General features: G+C 43.8%; 1 long non-coding RNA gene across 1 annotated transcript; it reads left to right on the top strand.

Annotated features, from left to right (window-relative positions):
- The first annotated feature begins 5145 nt into the window (after window positions 1–5145).
- LOC135966618 (uncharacterized) lies at window positions 5146–8324 on the top strand. The gene is made up of 3 exons (XR_010580087.1): window positions 5146–5237; window positions 5322–5592; window positions 8160–8324. It is a non-coding gene; the product is annotated as an uncharacterized lncRNA (long non-coding RNA).
- The last annotated feature ends 6393 nt before the right edge of the window (window positions 8325–14717 follow it).

The raw sequence follows: 14717 nt of genomic DNA, 5'->3' as shown, positions 1-14717 counted from the left end.
CTCAGAGGCTTCTTTGAAAGATGGAGGGAGGTCACAGGTAGACTTGCTTGGCTTTGTGTGAGTACCCTCTACATTTTCATGGCATCTGAATTCTCCTCTCATGGGAATTTTTCTATATGTTTATTTTTCTGCCCAAGTAGAAGCCAAAAAAAAAAAAAAAAAAAAAAAAAGACACACATGCTATGGTGGCATTTTGGGTCATCTTCTCTCCTTTCCTTTTTGGTGCCTGTTTCCTGCCTGAATGTTCCAGCTTCCTTCAATGGGCTCCATCTACCAGAGCTCCAGGTCAGCTAACAGTGAATCATTGACATATCTGCCTCATCACTTAATAGTAACACAATAGCTAACGCTTATGGAATACTGATTCTGTGCCATGCCTTATGCTAAGTGCTTTCCCTAAATTAGTTTGCTTAATCCTCTGAGCATCCCTTTAATATGGACTGCTATTATTCCAATTTTACACAGAGGGAAATTGAGTCACAGAGAGGTTAAAGAGTTTGCCCAGGCCGGGCGCGGTGGCTCAAGCCTGTAATCCCAGCACTTTGGGAGGCCAAGATGGGCGGATCACGAGGTCAGGAGATCGAGATCATCCTGGCTAACACGGTGAAACCCCGTCTCTACTAAAAATACAAAAAACTAGCCGGGCGAGGTGGCGGGCGCCTGTAGTCCCAGCTACTCGGGAGGCTGAGGCAGGAGAATGGCGTAAACCCGGGAGGCGGAGCTTGCAGTGAGCTGAGATCCGGCCACTGCACTCCAGCCTGGGCAACAGAGCGAGACTCTGTCTCAAAAAAAAAAAAAAAAAAAAAGAGTTTGCCCAAAGAAGTGACAGACGTGGAAGACAAACTCAGGTTGTTGGTACCCTTACCCACTCTGACACCTTAGGAGGGGAGGGATCCATCTTATCTTAGTTAACTTTAACTCTCCACTGTGTGCTTGGAGCACAGTTTGGACTCGGTGAAGGCTTGATGGATGGATGGATGGATGGACGAGTAAATGGCACTTCACACAGACCAAAGGAAAGGCAAGAAGATGCTCTTCAGGGCTCTGCTCTGTCCAGCTTCTCTTTAGCTTGACTCTGCTGCTGTTGCTACCATGACAGTCCCAATCTACCCACCATCCTGCATGGCCTTTACTCACACCACACCCTCTCTGTTCTCTGCCTCTTTTACTTTGGGGCAGGGAGAACCTGAGTTGAGCAGCAGCACCTGCGATCCCTCACCCTCCATCCACTCACCAATGGCCTCATGGCTCCTTGTGAATGGAAGACACTGGAATTCTTAGGAGCCTAGTGAGGGAAGTCCAGATCCAACAAGATATGGAAATTGTGAGGGGCTGTGGACACACCAGACATTATTGCTCTCCCAATTTACGGAAGAGGACTTAGGTCCTCCTTTAACATCTCTAGACTTAGGTCTAGAGATGTTAAAATACTTGCCCAAAGCCACAGAGAACTTGATGTCAAAAACATTTTTAAAAGAATGTAAAGTTAGCATCATAACTAGAATCTGGGGGGAAAAAATGCAACAAACTATTTCTTACTTGTCCAGAATAAACTAAGGGCTGATATAGTTAATGCAGAAGGAAGGAAGGAAGGAAGGAAGGAAGGAAGGAAGGAAGGAAGGAAGGAAGGAAGGAAGGAAGGAAGGAAGGAGGGCGGGCGGGCGGGCAGAAAGGAAGGAAAGAAGGAAGGAAGGAAGGAAGGAAGGAAGGAAGGAAGGAAGGAAGGAAGGAAACAAAACAAAACTTGATGCTATGCTTGATTCCCAATCAAGTGCCCTTTTCAGCATACCAAGTCAGTAAGAAAGCAATCCAATCTAGAAGAGAGAAGATGGGACTTCAGAGCCTGGTTCCAATTCTTACCAGTTGTGTGTTGTTAGGCAAATTATGTAAATTCCCTGAGCCTGAGTCCCTTGGTCCATGCAATACAAGAAGACTATCTACCCACCACCTGGCTGGGCTCTCCATCACTGAGAGACTTCTGGGAGAGAGGTTTTGATTTCAGAACTACATATGTGAGAAACTGACAAGTTCCAATCTTATCTGGGCTCACTGTACCTGCCAGTCTCAGCCCTTTCGGGGAAGAGGGTAGTTTCCTATTAGTGACAAGAAAGGGTCCTGAAAACCTTGGCTCTACATCAGTGACAGCTGCATCTGTCTCCAGATCAGAACTGGAAAAATGATGAAAAATTAGCGGCTAATTGGAACACCTCCCTCTCTGAGTAATACCCTAAAACATCACTTTGTAGTCAAGAAAATATTTACCTGGCAATTATATTTTAACATAGTCAGCTGTCCCTCCTTTGTGATGAATGCCTAATCACTATGGAAAATAATCTCTTCTCTAAACTGTATATTTCATGACTTAACCCCTGCCAAAAATGTATTCCCATGTCCCTTTTCTTCTTTAGAGTTTAAAATACACTTGAATAGAGGGAAACAGTCAGTTGTTTGTTTGTTTGTTTGTTTGTTTGAGACAGGATCTCGCTGTGTCACTCAGGCTGGAGTGCAGTGGCACAATCTCAGCTCACTGCAACATCAACCTCCTGGACTCAAGCTGTCCTCTGACCTCAGCCTCCTGAGTAGCTGGGACCACAGGCATGTACCACCATGCCTGGATAATTTTTGTATTTTTTGTAGAAATGGGGTTTCACCATATTGCCAAGGCTGACCTCAAACTCCTAAGCTCAGGGAATCCACCCACCCCGGCCTCCCAAAATGTTGGGATTGCAGGCATGAGCCCCTGCACCCAGCCCAAGCAATGATTTAAATAGAGATCTGCAACAACGTTTTCATTGAACATAAATCAGGCCAGCCCCAGTGTCATAATCGCAAGCTCCTAGAGCAAGTTTCTCGACAGAGGCTCTAGTGACATTTTGGGCTAGGTCATTCCTCATTTTGGGGGCTGTCCCGTGCATTATAGGATGTTTAGCAGCATCATTGACCTCTACCCACTGGATGCCTGTAGTACCTGTCCTCCAAGTCATGACAATAAAAAGCGCTGCAGACATTGACAAATGTCCCTGAAGAAGTGGGGTAGGGGTGGGGAGAAAAAATCACCCCCAATAGTAAACTAGTCTCCTAGAGGGAAAGCCTGGGCCTGGGGGCTTCTCTTTGCTCTGCCTCACCCGAAATTAAGTACTTTATAGAAATGCTTGTATGGCATTGCAGCTGAATTAAATATAGGAGTAAAGGTTGGGTGAGCATGGAGGAAAATATATGTATTATATGCCTCAAATACACAAAATGTACACATCTGAAAAGACTGTTTGCAAAGCTAGTTTCTGGAACACGATGCACAGTGAGTTTTTCCTGGGATTTCAATATTTAGTTAGGCATGTATGGCGACACTGCAAACTAGATCAGCTGCGACTGTTTGTGACTTAACGTGCTCTTCTTTAAAATGGCTGCTCTCCCAGACACGTCCTCCTCCGATGTTGTTTGCTGTTATTCCATTTTGCTGCAAAAGGAAAAAGAGTTTCCACTGTAGAAATTCCTCACCAACTTGTTAAAATGTACGAAGAATGTTTTGAGTCTACGGCATGTATAAAAATGGTATGGGAAGCTTGGGGAAGGGTGGGAAGAAGCCAGGCTTGCTTAGGGCAGAAGGTGGCTCTCCACATTTGACTGAGCTGATGCTGGAAGCCACATCTAGCAGCATGATGTGCTTGAATCTCCCGGCAGTAGAGAGAGAGCTAATTATTGCTTGGAATAACTGGCGTGGTGGGAAGAGGCTTGGATTGGAAGTCAAGAGTCCTGGGTTCCTGTCCGGGTCCCTTTTGGCTCCAACATTCTAATATCTAACAACTGCCTCATGTGATATGTTGTCACAATAATGGCCACTGATGAATCATGCTTCCCCTGTGCCCTCCTCTCTTCACTCTGTCAGTTTACAGCGGCATGTACTGAGAGATGGAATCTATTTTTCCATCCCTTGGACATGGGTTGCCCTTGTGACTGGCTTTGATCAATAGAATATGGCGGAAATGTCACTGTGTGAATCTCTGAGCTAGTCTTTAAGGGACCTTGCATTGCAGGTGTTACTTTCACTCTCTTGGGACACTGCCATTGCCATGTTTAGAGGCGAGGTCTAGCCTCCTTCAGGATAAAGGAGACAGAGGCCCAGCCGGCTGCACAAACCCACCTGCTGCATGCAGCTGGACAGGGAGCCCCATGAGGTCAACAGAAGACCTGTCCAGTAAACCCACAGAACTGGGAAAACTAATAAATCGTGCTCGTTTGATGCCGTTAAGTTTTGAAGTGGGTTGTTACACAGAATAGATGAGCAGCTTGTTGAAAGATCGTTTTTAAGAAACACCTTATAAACAACCTCCTGCATGTTCTCCACATCCCAGCAAAACCCCCTCCTTTCCCCTACTGTTAATTCTTTTTCTTTCAAACTAGAACAAACTTTCAGCCTTTTTTCTCTTTTTTTTCTATCCAAGGGGAAATGTCTATATTCATTTGCTCTCTTTCATCCTTGGGGCTGGGACCTGTGGGGATACAATAAAGGCATAAGCAAAGTCACCTTCAGCCTCTAGTGTGTGTGTGTTGGGGTGTGTCTCCTGAGAAAAACAACTTTCATCTCAGAAAAAAATTTCAGTTTGTCTAGGCTGCTAAGGAAGATGTCTTCAAGAAGGAGAATGCCTTTCTTGACCGCATGGTCAACAACAAAAAAATGACCAGGCATAGTGAGTCATGCCTGCAATGCAGCTATTTGGGAGGGTGAAGTGGGAGGACCATTTGAACTCACTTGAGCCCAGAGGTTGAGGCTGCAGTAAGCCATAGTTGTGCCACTGCACTCCAGCCTGAGTAATAGAGTAAGACCCTGTCAGAAAGAAGACAAAGAAAGAAGCAAGCAAGCAAGCAAGCAAGCAAGAGAAAGAAGAAAGAAAGAAAGAAAGAAAGAAAGAAAGAAAGAAAGAAAGAAAGAAAGAAAGAAAGAAAGAAAGAAAGAAAGAAAGAAAGAAAAGAAAGAAAGAAAAGAAAGAAAACTGTAGATACTGAATAGTGACATGTGTGATCTGCTTGTTGCTAAGATATCAATTGTACGTTGGTCTTTTTCTGCTTCCCTTCTTTTCCTTCTCTGTTTTATCCCTAATCTCTATTCTATGAGGTTTAGAATGTAGTTATTCTAGCACTCTCTATTTCCTAAGGACCCACAAAAGGAAACAGAATAGAGTCCATGAAGACTTTCTGAGGAGTTCACCTACTGATGGTCCATCTCCAGTCCACTGAAGGTAAGAGGGCCTGTATGAATGACCTTGGTATGTCTTGATATGACCTTGATATGTTCCTGATTGTATTACTTTTTTTTTCCATAGCACATAAAACATCCTACTGCAGAAATTAGAGAAAGCAAGATTATCTTATGAGAAACACAATCTCGCCTCTTAAAGATGAAAGGACTGCACCTTGAGAGGCCCTTCCTGTTGAGTTGTCATCTGAACAAATCAGAGTGGTGGTTGAGGACACCAGATGTGTTATTTCCTGCCACAGCAAATTGGAGGGCTCACACTGTTCCACTGCAATTGAATTTGTTGATTATCTTTGCAAGAGGGAGAAGCTTAGCATCAGTGAAGACATTGGTATTTGGTAGGTATTCATTTAATCTCTGCTCAATCTTATATAATAAGTTATATTATTCTCTCCCTTGGGGCGGCATTTTGCAGTTTTTTTCATAAAGGCAATTCAAACGGGGTAGAGTCCTGAAAAAAGAAAATCAGACTTGTAAGAAATAACACTATAGAAGCCATAATAAAATTTTTTCTCAGCTGGGCACGGTGACTCATGCCTTTAATCCCAGCACTTTGGGAGGCTGAGGTGGGAGGATCACGAGGTCAGGAGTTCAAGACCATCCTGGCTAACGTGGTGAAACCCCGTCTCTACTAAAAATACAAAAATCAACCAGGTATGGTGGCATGCACCTGTACTCCCAGCTACTCGGGAGGCTGAGGCAGGAGAATCGCTTGAACCCAGGCGGTGGAGGTTGCAGTGAGCCGAGATCGCGCCAGTGCACTCCAGCCTGGGGGACAGAGTAAGAAAAAAAAAAGTTCTCAGGAGTGAACTCAGGTGAAAACAGACAATAGCTGGTCTAAAAAATTTTCAGATTAAAGTAGTTTTTTAATATCATGTGGAATTGAATATGGTAGTTTCAATCTACCAATAATACAAGAGTTACAACAGTTTCCAACATTGAGTGTGCGTGTGTGTGTGTGTCACTCTGTTGACATCCCGGTGTGTTCCTCCTTATGCCAGTGCATGCCAGCTATATGTCTGGGCAAGAGGAAGGGCTGGCTCTGAAACTTTCCCAGTATGATAACGCTGCTCTTTGGCAGAGGCCGCCCACTCTCTTTTGCTACAGAGAGCACACAACCCTTCTTTTGCCCTGTGTAATCTATTAGCACCACCAGTATTAGCTAGACAGTGTTTCTAGCCAACGAGAAGCTAATGTGTGATGAGTGCTTATTCCCACCTCCTGACACCACATATGCACACTCACACATGCCCAATCTTCTCTGAGCCCCATTTTGGACATGTGGGGATGTTTGTTACTTATCCAAGTTGAGATGTTGAATAGGAAGTAGGATTTGCAAGTCAGGAATTCTGGGTAGAGGACAGATCTAGGGGTAAAAATGGATGAGTCATCAGCATATTGAGGCTCTACAGAATGTGCAATGCAACTACACAGCTTGGTGAAGTGTTCAGAGGATTCGAGGCTCTGGAGTTGGCTCTGCCACCATGAAACTGGTTACCATAAATGTGATTCTTCTCTATGTGAGCCTATGTCTTCCCATTTGTAGAATAAAGGGATGGGAGAATGGCATTTCTAAGGTTCCTTCCAGCTAAAACATGTTTGTGACTTTAGGATTCTAATTGCTAAAGTGTCCCCTACCCTCAAAGAACTCACTATCCCCTGGGTTGAGCAGGCCACAAGCCAATCAGTCGTAGGAGCAATGGGGCAACACAGCAGGAGCCTGCCACACTAGTCGCCCAGCAGTGGGAACGACCATCCTGCACTGGAGTCACCAGGAAATGGTGTGGATTGGAGGCCACCAGATCCACAGAGACTTTTAGCTGGGTCTCATTCTCAGTCCTTTGTGGTGCTGTTCGCTGCCTTGCAATTCTAATAATCTGTAGGTCTAGTCAAAATTTCACCCTGTCTCTAGGACTTGGTGCTTTGATCTGTAAAAAGAAGAGATTGAGCCAGATGATTTCTGTTTCCATAGAAGAGTCTAGCCCAAATATTTTGAGTCTGTGGTTGCCTGCAGACTACCAAGAACCTTAAAACTGGTTTCATGATTTTGGGTATTCCGGAAGTTTCAATAGTTTTCAAGAAAGTTAGAGGCTCTGGGATCTGGGTCATTTTTCTTCTGAGCTACCACGCTATCTATCTTTGGATGGAACCTACACCGTTGTCTTTCCACCAGGTAAACCTCCAGATACACAAACACTGCAGAGGCTGTGGGTCAGAGAGCAAGAGCTAATTGCTGCACTGGAGTCTGAGCATAAGGGCTGACTTGGGTCCCTAACGGGAGCTATTAAACCCTTTGGCCATCAAAAAAATATATACCTACTTGATAAGAAACTGAACCTGAATAACATTAATAATAATAATAATAGTAACTATTCCTTGAATGCTTACAATATGCCAGATATAATGCTAAGCACCCAATAAGAATCTCATTTAATATTTGCAACCTTCTGAGGTTGGTATTATTATTTCCATAATACAGATTGCAAAGTAAAGTTTAAAGGCTTAAGTAATTTGCCCTAAGCCCCTCAACCAATAAGTTACAGATCTGGATCTGGGAATGAAATCCAGGTCTGTCCTACTCCAGGATGCCTGAGTAACCATCCTGCTACACTCTCAGAGTCCTGAGTTGACTTTGAAAGAAGCTTTTACTCATCATGTCTGCATTAGCAGGACTACTCAGTTAGACCACAATGTTCCAGATTTATAGGCCCCCAGGATAAACTATGCAGATTTTCTGTATTTATTACCCCATCTCTGCCTGTGTTCATGTCTCAGCCAGCACCCTCTTTCCCAACCCATGGAGGTCTCTGGGCCATGCTGACATGCCTGGTTTATAAACTCACTGGCTCTACATTCTTTAGCCCTTTCATTCGGTGTCATAAATTCTTTTTTTTTTTTTTTTGAGATGGAGTTTTGCTCTTGTTGCCCAGGCTAGAGCTCAATGGCGTGATCTCGGCTCACCGCAACCCCTGCCTCCCGGGTTCAAATGATTCTCCTGCCTCAGTCTCCTGAGTAGCTGGGATTACAGGTATGCACCACCACGCCCAGTTAATTTTGTATTTTTAGTAGAGATGGGGTTTCTCCATGTTGGTCAGGTCTCGAACTCCCAACCTCAGATGATCCGCCCACCTCAGCCTCCCAAAATGCTGGGATTACAGGCATGAGCCACCGCGCCTGGCCTGGTGTCCTAAACTCTTTAGGAGGCTGCAGGAAGGGGAGAGAAAGCAAGGTGGGCTGAAGGTTAAAGACTGGGCACAGGGCTATCAAAAAATGTGATACACAAGCTCTTTATGTGACCCTAGGACTTTTAAAACCCCAATTATAGTGCCCTTGGTCATCCTGATATGGAGATTATGAACTTGGGCTTTGGCATCAGCTAGACCTGGGTTCTAATCATAGTTCTAAAGCCTTTTCCAAGTTACTTCCCTTCTCTACATCTCAGTTCCCTCATCTGTACCATGAGTAGGAATAAGTCCATCCAAGTTTGTTTTTAGCATTCCCGGAGATCACACATCTGCAGGGTTCAGCACAGGAAATGTTCCAAACTTGTAGCGGCTATTTGTAGTACACCCTCATTGGCCGCCAGCCTAGTTCCTTCTCACTTTTTCCATGCTGGGCAAGTTGGTGCACTGCCCTTTCTGATAGGTCAAAAGCTGGACTGCCTCTGGAACTCTCTTTGATGTGGCTCCTCTTCCCATTTTATGAGCAGAAATGGGTGGAATGACCTTGAAAAGAAGCATGATTAAGCACTTTTAGCTAAGCACCCACTGTGTACAGAACACAAAATTAGGCATAGAGGAACTGTGTTCTCACAGAGTAGAGCATTCAGTTGAAGAGCTAAGACCAATACTCCAAAAGGATTAGGCCATAAGAACACAGGACTGTGCGTAACCGAGTGCTATGTGGGCACAGAGGACAATTGCTCAAGCTGCTTAAAACTCTAAGCCAGTGGTTCATCCAGATCCCTGACAGAACGATCTCAGAGGCCTAGGAACCTGAGGAATCTCATAGCTGGTTATATATGCACATTATCTGTAAGAGTCAGGATTGCATTGCTGGCACCCTGGGTGGGTACATGGGCAGTGGCAACGATTTGTGTGTGGGCCGCTGTTTCCATTCCCAGAGGGCAGAGCTCATGTTTGGGCTTGGAGGGTGTTTCCTACTCAATAAACAAAAAGTGGCCGCAACAGGACTGGGGCAAAACAGTGAGGGGAAAGAGCACAGAACTAGATGTCCAGAGACCTGGGTCTTAATTCCATCCTGAGCACTAACTCCTTGTACAACCTTGAGCAAGTCCTTTGCCCTTCTGTTTATAAAATGAGGTGGGTGGATCAGGAGTTCTCAAACTGTGCTCCATGCTACCCTGGGGTTCTAGAAATTCTGGAGCTCAAGGGCATCAGTGGGTCAAGAGGACAGGTGAGAGGTGGATCGGGACTCCAGGCTGCCTCTCTCTCTACTTTGTCTGCCTTCAACCAGAGCAGTCTACCCATATCTTTTTACATATTAAGTTTCTTTTCTTGGAAAATCACCTAATTTATCTCCCTCCTCATCACTTCCACTTACACATAGGCCAAATGAGTCCCAGAGAGCTGAAGCAACTTGGTCAAAGTGACCCAGTGTGTGGCAGAGACTATACTAAAGTCTCCTTTGTGATAATGCTGACAATTATTTATTGTCCAGGGAAAAATGGCACTCCCCATCTCTTACAGATATGGAAGGAAATCATGATTCCTAAATTCTGAAATGTGGCAAGGTAGGGGAGAGAGGAGGGGCTGAGCGCCTGCTCATGACAAAGCACACCTGAGCACCAGTTCTGACAAAGACCACCTGAATTCTGGGCAGTGCTCAAAGGAGAAGCCAGCATGCAACTGGGGCCTTGAAACTCCACTCCCTGGTGACAAAGAAGGGGGCCCGAGCACTCCCTGTTGACAAAGAAGGGGGCCCAAGCCCAGGAAAAGAGCCCCATGAGTCCCTCTGAGGACTTTCTAGAGTGGTTGTCACTTTCACCACCATCAGCCTCTGAGTCACTCCCAAAAGTCAGTACACTACGTGATGAAGGTTCCTTTTCCCTTTTTTAAAAAAAATAGACTTTATTTTTTACAGAAAAATTGAGCAGAAAATACATAGAGCTCCCATATACCTCCCTCCTCTTTTGCATTGGTGTGGTACATTTGTTACCATGAGTGAGCCAATATTGACACACTATTTTTAACTAAAATTCACAATTTACATTGTTTACACTGTCTTCCAAAGTGGCTGTACCATTTGGCATCGAGCAGAAAATAAGAGTTCCTTGTCCTCTGAGTCAGGGTTCACTCTTTGTGCTGTACATTGTACAGGTTTTGACAAACACATAATGTCATGTGCCCACTGTTTCAGTATTTTACAGAATGGTTTCACTGCCCTAAAAACCTCCCATGCTCCACCTATCCGTTTCTCTCTTCTTTTCCTCTATTCCCAGGCTCTGGGAAACCACTGATCTTATAACTTACTCTATGGTTTTGCCTTTTCCAGAATGTCATCAAGTTGGAATCATACAGATTTCAGATTGGTTTCTTTCACTAAGCAATATGCATGTAAGTTTCCTCCCTGTATTTTCATTGTTTTGATAGCTCACTTCTTTTTATCGCTGAATAAGATTCCATTGTATGGATATACCACAGTTTGTGTATTCATTCACAAATGGATGCTGAAGGTCATCTTTTTTACTTCTAAATTCTGGCAATGATGAATAAATCTGCTATAAACATTCACGTTTGTAGCACATGTTTGTGTGGACATAAGTTTTCTACTCATTTAGGTGAATACCTAGGAGTGTGATTGCTGGATCGTGCATTAAGACTATGTTTAACTTTGTAAGAAACTGCCAAACTGTCTTCCAAAGTAGTTGTACTATTTTGCATTCTCACTGTCATAGTGGGTTGGTTTGTTTGTCTTAAAACAGAGTCTTGCTCTGTTGCCTAGGCTGGAGTGCAGTGGTGTGATCTCAGCTCACTGCAAACTCTGCCTCCTGGGTTCAGCGATTCTTGTGCCTCAGCCTCCTGAGTATCTGGGATTACAGATGTGCATCACCACACCTGGCTAATTTTGTATTTTCAGTAGAGACAGCATTTCACTATGTTTCCTAGGCTTGTCTTGAACTCCTAGCCTCAAGTGATCCACCTGCCTCAGTTTCCCAAAGTGCTGGGATTACCGGCATGAGCCACCATGCCAGGCCTGTCATAGTGTTTTCATTTGCTAAAAATGTCATTAAGTGGCCTTCTAAGTAAAGAAAAATTAAAACTAAATTATTACCATGAATTTTACTGTTTATACTGTGAAATACAAATATAAGAACGTTAACTCAAGGCTGGGTGCTGTGCTATGATCCTAGCACTTTGGGGGCCAAGGCAGGAGAATTGCTTGAGTACAGGAATTCAAGACCAGCCTGGGCAACATAGCAAGACCCCATCTCTACCAAAACAAAACAAAACAACAAACAAACAAACAAACAAACAAAATTAGCCGGAGGTGGTGGTGGCATGCAGATATAGTCCTAGCTACTTGGGAGGCTAAGGCAGAAGGTTCACTTGAGCCCAGGAGTTCAAGGTTTCAGTGAGCTATGATTGCACCACTGTACTCCAGCCTGGAAAATGAAGCAAGACCCTGTTTCTGGGAAAAAAAAAAAAAAAAAAAAAAAAGAATCACTGAAATTACACAATTTGTATTTTGTAGCTCATACATGCATAGGTATTTCATTCTTGCCAGAAAAGTAGAAACACTGCACAGACTTAAGTGTTTTTGATAAATGTGCATTCTACCAGCATTCTCTACTTTCCATTTACTTTTTCTGTTTCTTAAAATTCCATATTTTATTTCAAATTCTACCTTCAATTTAATGAGAAGTAAGGAAGGACTCAGAGGACAAGAAACTATACATTGCTCTATGTTTTTCTTTCCTTCCATATCATCAGTTTCGCAAAAGTAGTTGGCTGACACAGGGAAGTAACAGGACTAAGGAAGCTTCCTCGGTTGTTCTGTTTCTTAAGAAGATCACCATTGCCTTCTTTCTGCATCTGAAATAAGCTCTTATTTGAATAGAAAGCACAGCCTTGCAGCGTGGTCAGCACCCACTTACTCAGTCATATTCACGTTAATAGGGAACAGGAGTAGGGAATCTCTCTGTTCACTGAGACTCAAAGCCATCAGCTTCCAGACCATGCTTATCTTACACCTGCTTGAGTCTCTCTGAGCCACCATGCATGGTATGTCCACTGGAATTGGGTGTTCACAGGGCATCCCAAGTGCTCTATCTGAATGGGGTGGCAAGGAATGGAGGACACACACATCGCAAATGCCTCCTCTGCTCATGAACGTGCCCCATTGTTCTACCAGTCTTCACTTACAAAACATTTATCAAAGATAAATGTATTACAGATTTCAAGATGGCCAGCGGAACATGCACTGGGCCCTTCTGAACACAGGCCCCATTAGACAGCACAGGTTGTAAAGATGTGAAGCTGGCCCTAAGTTTCCTTAAACTTTATCTGTTCTGCTCCACTGCAGGTCACAGCTCTCTCTTGACATAGGAGGAGGGAACTTCTTCCTGTCATGTGCCTAATGGTCAAACCAGGACCCCGAACATGATCCTAAGTCCTCACTCTCTCTCAAAGTCCACATTCAATCACCAACTCCTACCAATTCCCCTGCAGAAGCACCCCTTTAATTTTCCCACTTTCCACTTCACCACTGCCACCTGGGTCTGCCTGCAACGGCTGCAAAGGCTGCATGATGGATTTCCCTGCCTCCTGTTTCTCTCCTCTAATGGAATCCCCAGACAACAGCCAGAGTGAGCTTCCTAAAAAGAAAATCTAATCAGGTTACTTTCCTGCATAAAACATTTCAATGCCCCCAAAGTCCTCGAGATCAAGGCTTATTCTGCATGGCTTACAGGATTCCTTCTGGTCTGGCCTGACTTTCCAACAGCATTTGTCATGGTTCACCTCTCATTTTGGTGCTCCATAAAAATTGAACAATGTACACTTCTTTGAATATCCTTTTCTCAGCAACTCTTACTTTATTCTTCACAAGCCTCAGATATTACTTCTCCCCATTGCTATAAGTGCCATTACATAATACTTTCAGAGCTGTATCATAATTACTTATCTGCCTCTTGCACTAGATTCTAAGCTCCAGAGAGCAGGGGCTTGGTCTGGGATTACTGTAGTGTCCCCAGTGCACTGAGTACAGTGACTGTCACATTGTCATCACTCAATAAAAAAATGTATTGCAAGAACAAGCTCTCTCTCAATCTCCCTGAGCCAGATGTGTCCTCATGTCACAGGCCAATGAGATCAAAGCTTCTGAGTGGGCGGTGGGGTGAATTGGGTGGTACCCAGCCCATCTCCTCATTTCCCTGGGCCAGCCTTTGCTAATTCACTCACATTTCTTGGCAGGTTGTGCATGACGCTTTATTGGGGCTTCTTGGGCAAATGTTTTTCAACTTTCCATTTGTCAACAATGGCTCAGGAAAATGGAGAATACATAAAAATACCAACCTGTATATAAAATCAGAGTTTTCAGGGACATTCTCTCAGCCCAGAAACACCCTTGTTTGGCCCAATCTGAAGTTTTTCCAAGTAGGGTCAGTCTGACCAAGCAACAGAGAGGGCAAATAAAGTGGGATAATTTATGCCATTTCCAGAATATATGTCCACATTGCACACAGGCTGGTTAATCTGCAGTGAAATAGCAAGCATTTGCACAAACTAATTTAACACTTTTCTCAAACACCTCAGATTGTTGCAGAACCTCTCTGTGCTATTAAAGAGAGGTTAAGAAAGGAAAGAACAAACAAAACACACACAAAAAATAGCAGTTTGAAGTTGAAAACAAAGAGTCTCAGAATAGCTTCATTTCCATACCATAGTCACTGCAAAATCATCCTTTGAAAATTGCTTTTTAGTTAACAAGCCTATTTATCTTGTCTCATTGGATCCTTGTAACAATGCAAGAGGTCCTTGAAGTTTTCTGTACCAAGTCCAAATTCTCCATCTGCTTTTAAAGTCATCCTTGATCTCAGCCTCTGCTTGTGCCCCTACCTGTGTCGCCTTCAATTGGCCACAGGTTTCTCATTATGCAGTCTCCATACCTAGGTCACAGATCCTGGGAACAGTCCTATTCCTGTGATCTCCATGGCTTCTCTCTTGGCATGCTCTACTATAGTAGAGCTCAGTCTTTTCTCTCTGGTTTCTTTTATAAAGTGTATAGAGTGTGTATCTTTATGAAGTATATATCTAAAAGAGCATTTGGTTTTATTTATCTATTTTGAGGTTCATCATTGTGACTCTTGAATGTAAAAAAAAAATTTTTTTTTTTTTTTGGAGACAGAGTCTTGCTGTATCACACAGGCTGGAGTGCAGTGGTATGATCATAGCTCACTGCAACCTCAGCTCCTGAGCTCAAGTGATCCTCCTACCTCAGC

The sequence above is a fragment of the Macaca fascicularis genome, chromosome 12, assembly GCF_037993035.2.
Source record: "Macaca fascicularis isolate 582-1 chromosome 12, T2T-MFA8v1.1".
In the NCBI taxonomy this organism is placed as follows: Eukaryota; Metazoa; Chordata; class Mammalia; order Primates; family Cercopithecidae; genus Macaca; species Macaca fascicularis.
This window is presented reverse-complemented; position numbering and strand designations above follow the sequence as displayed.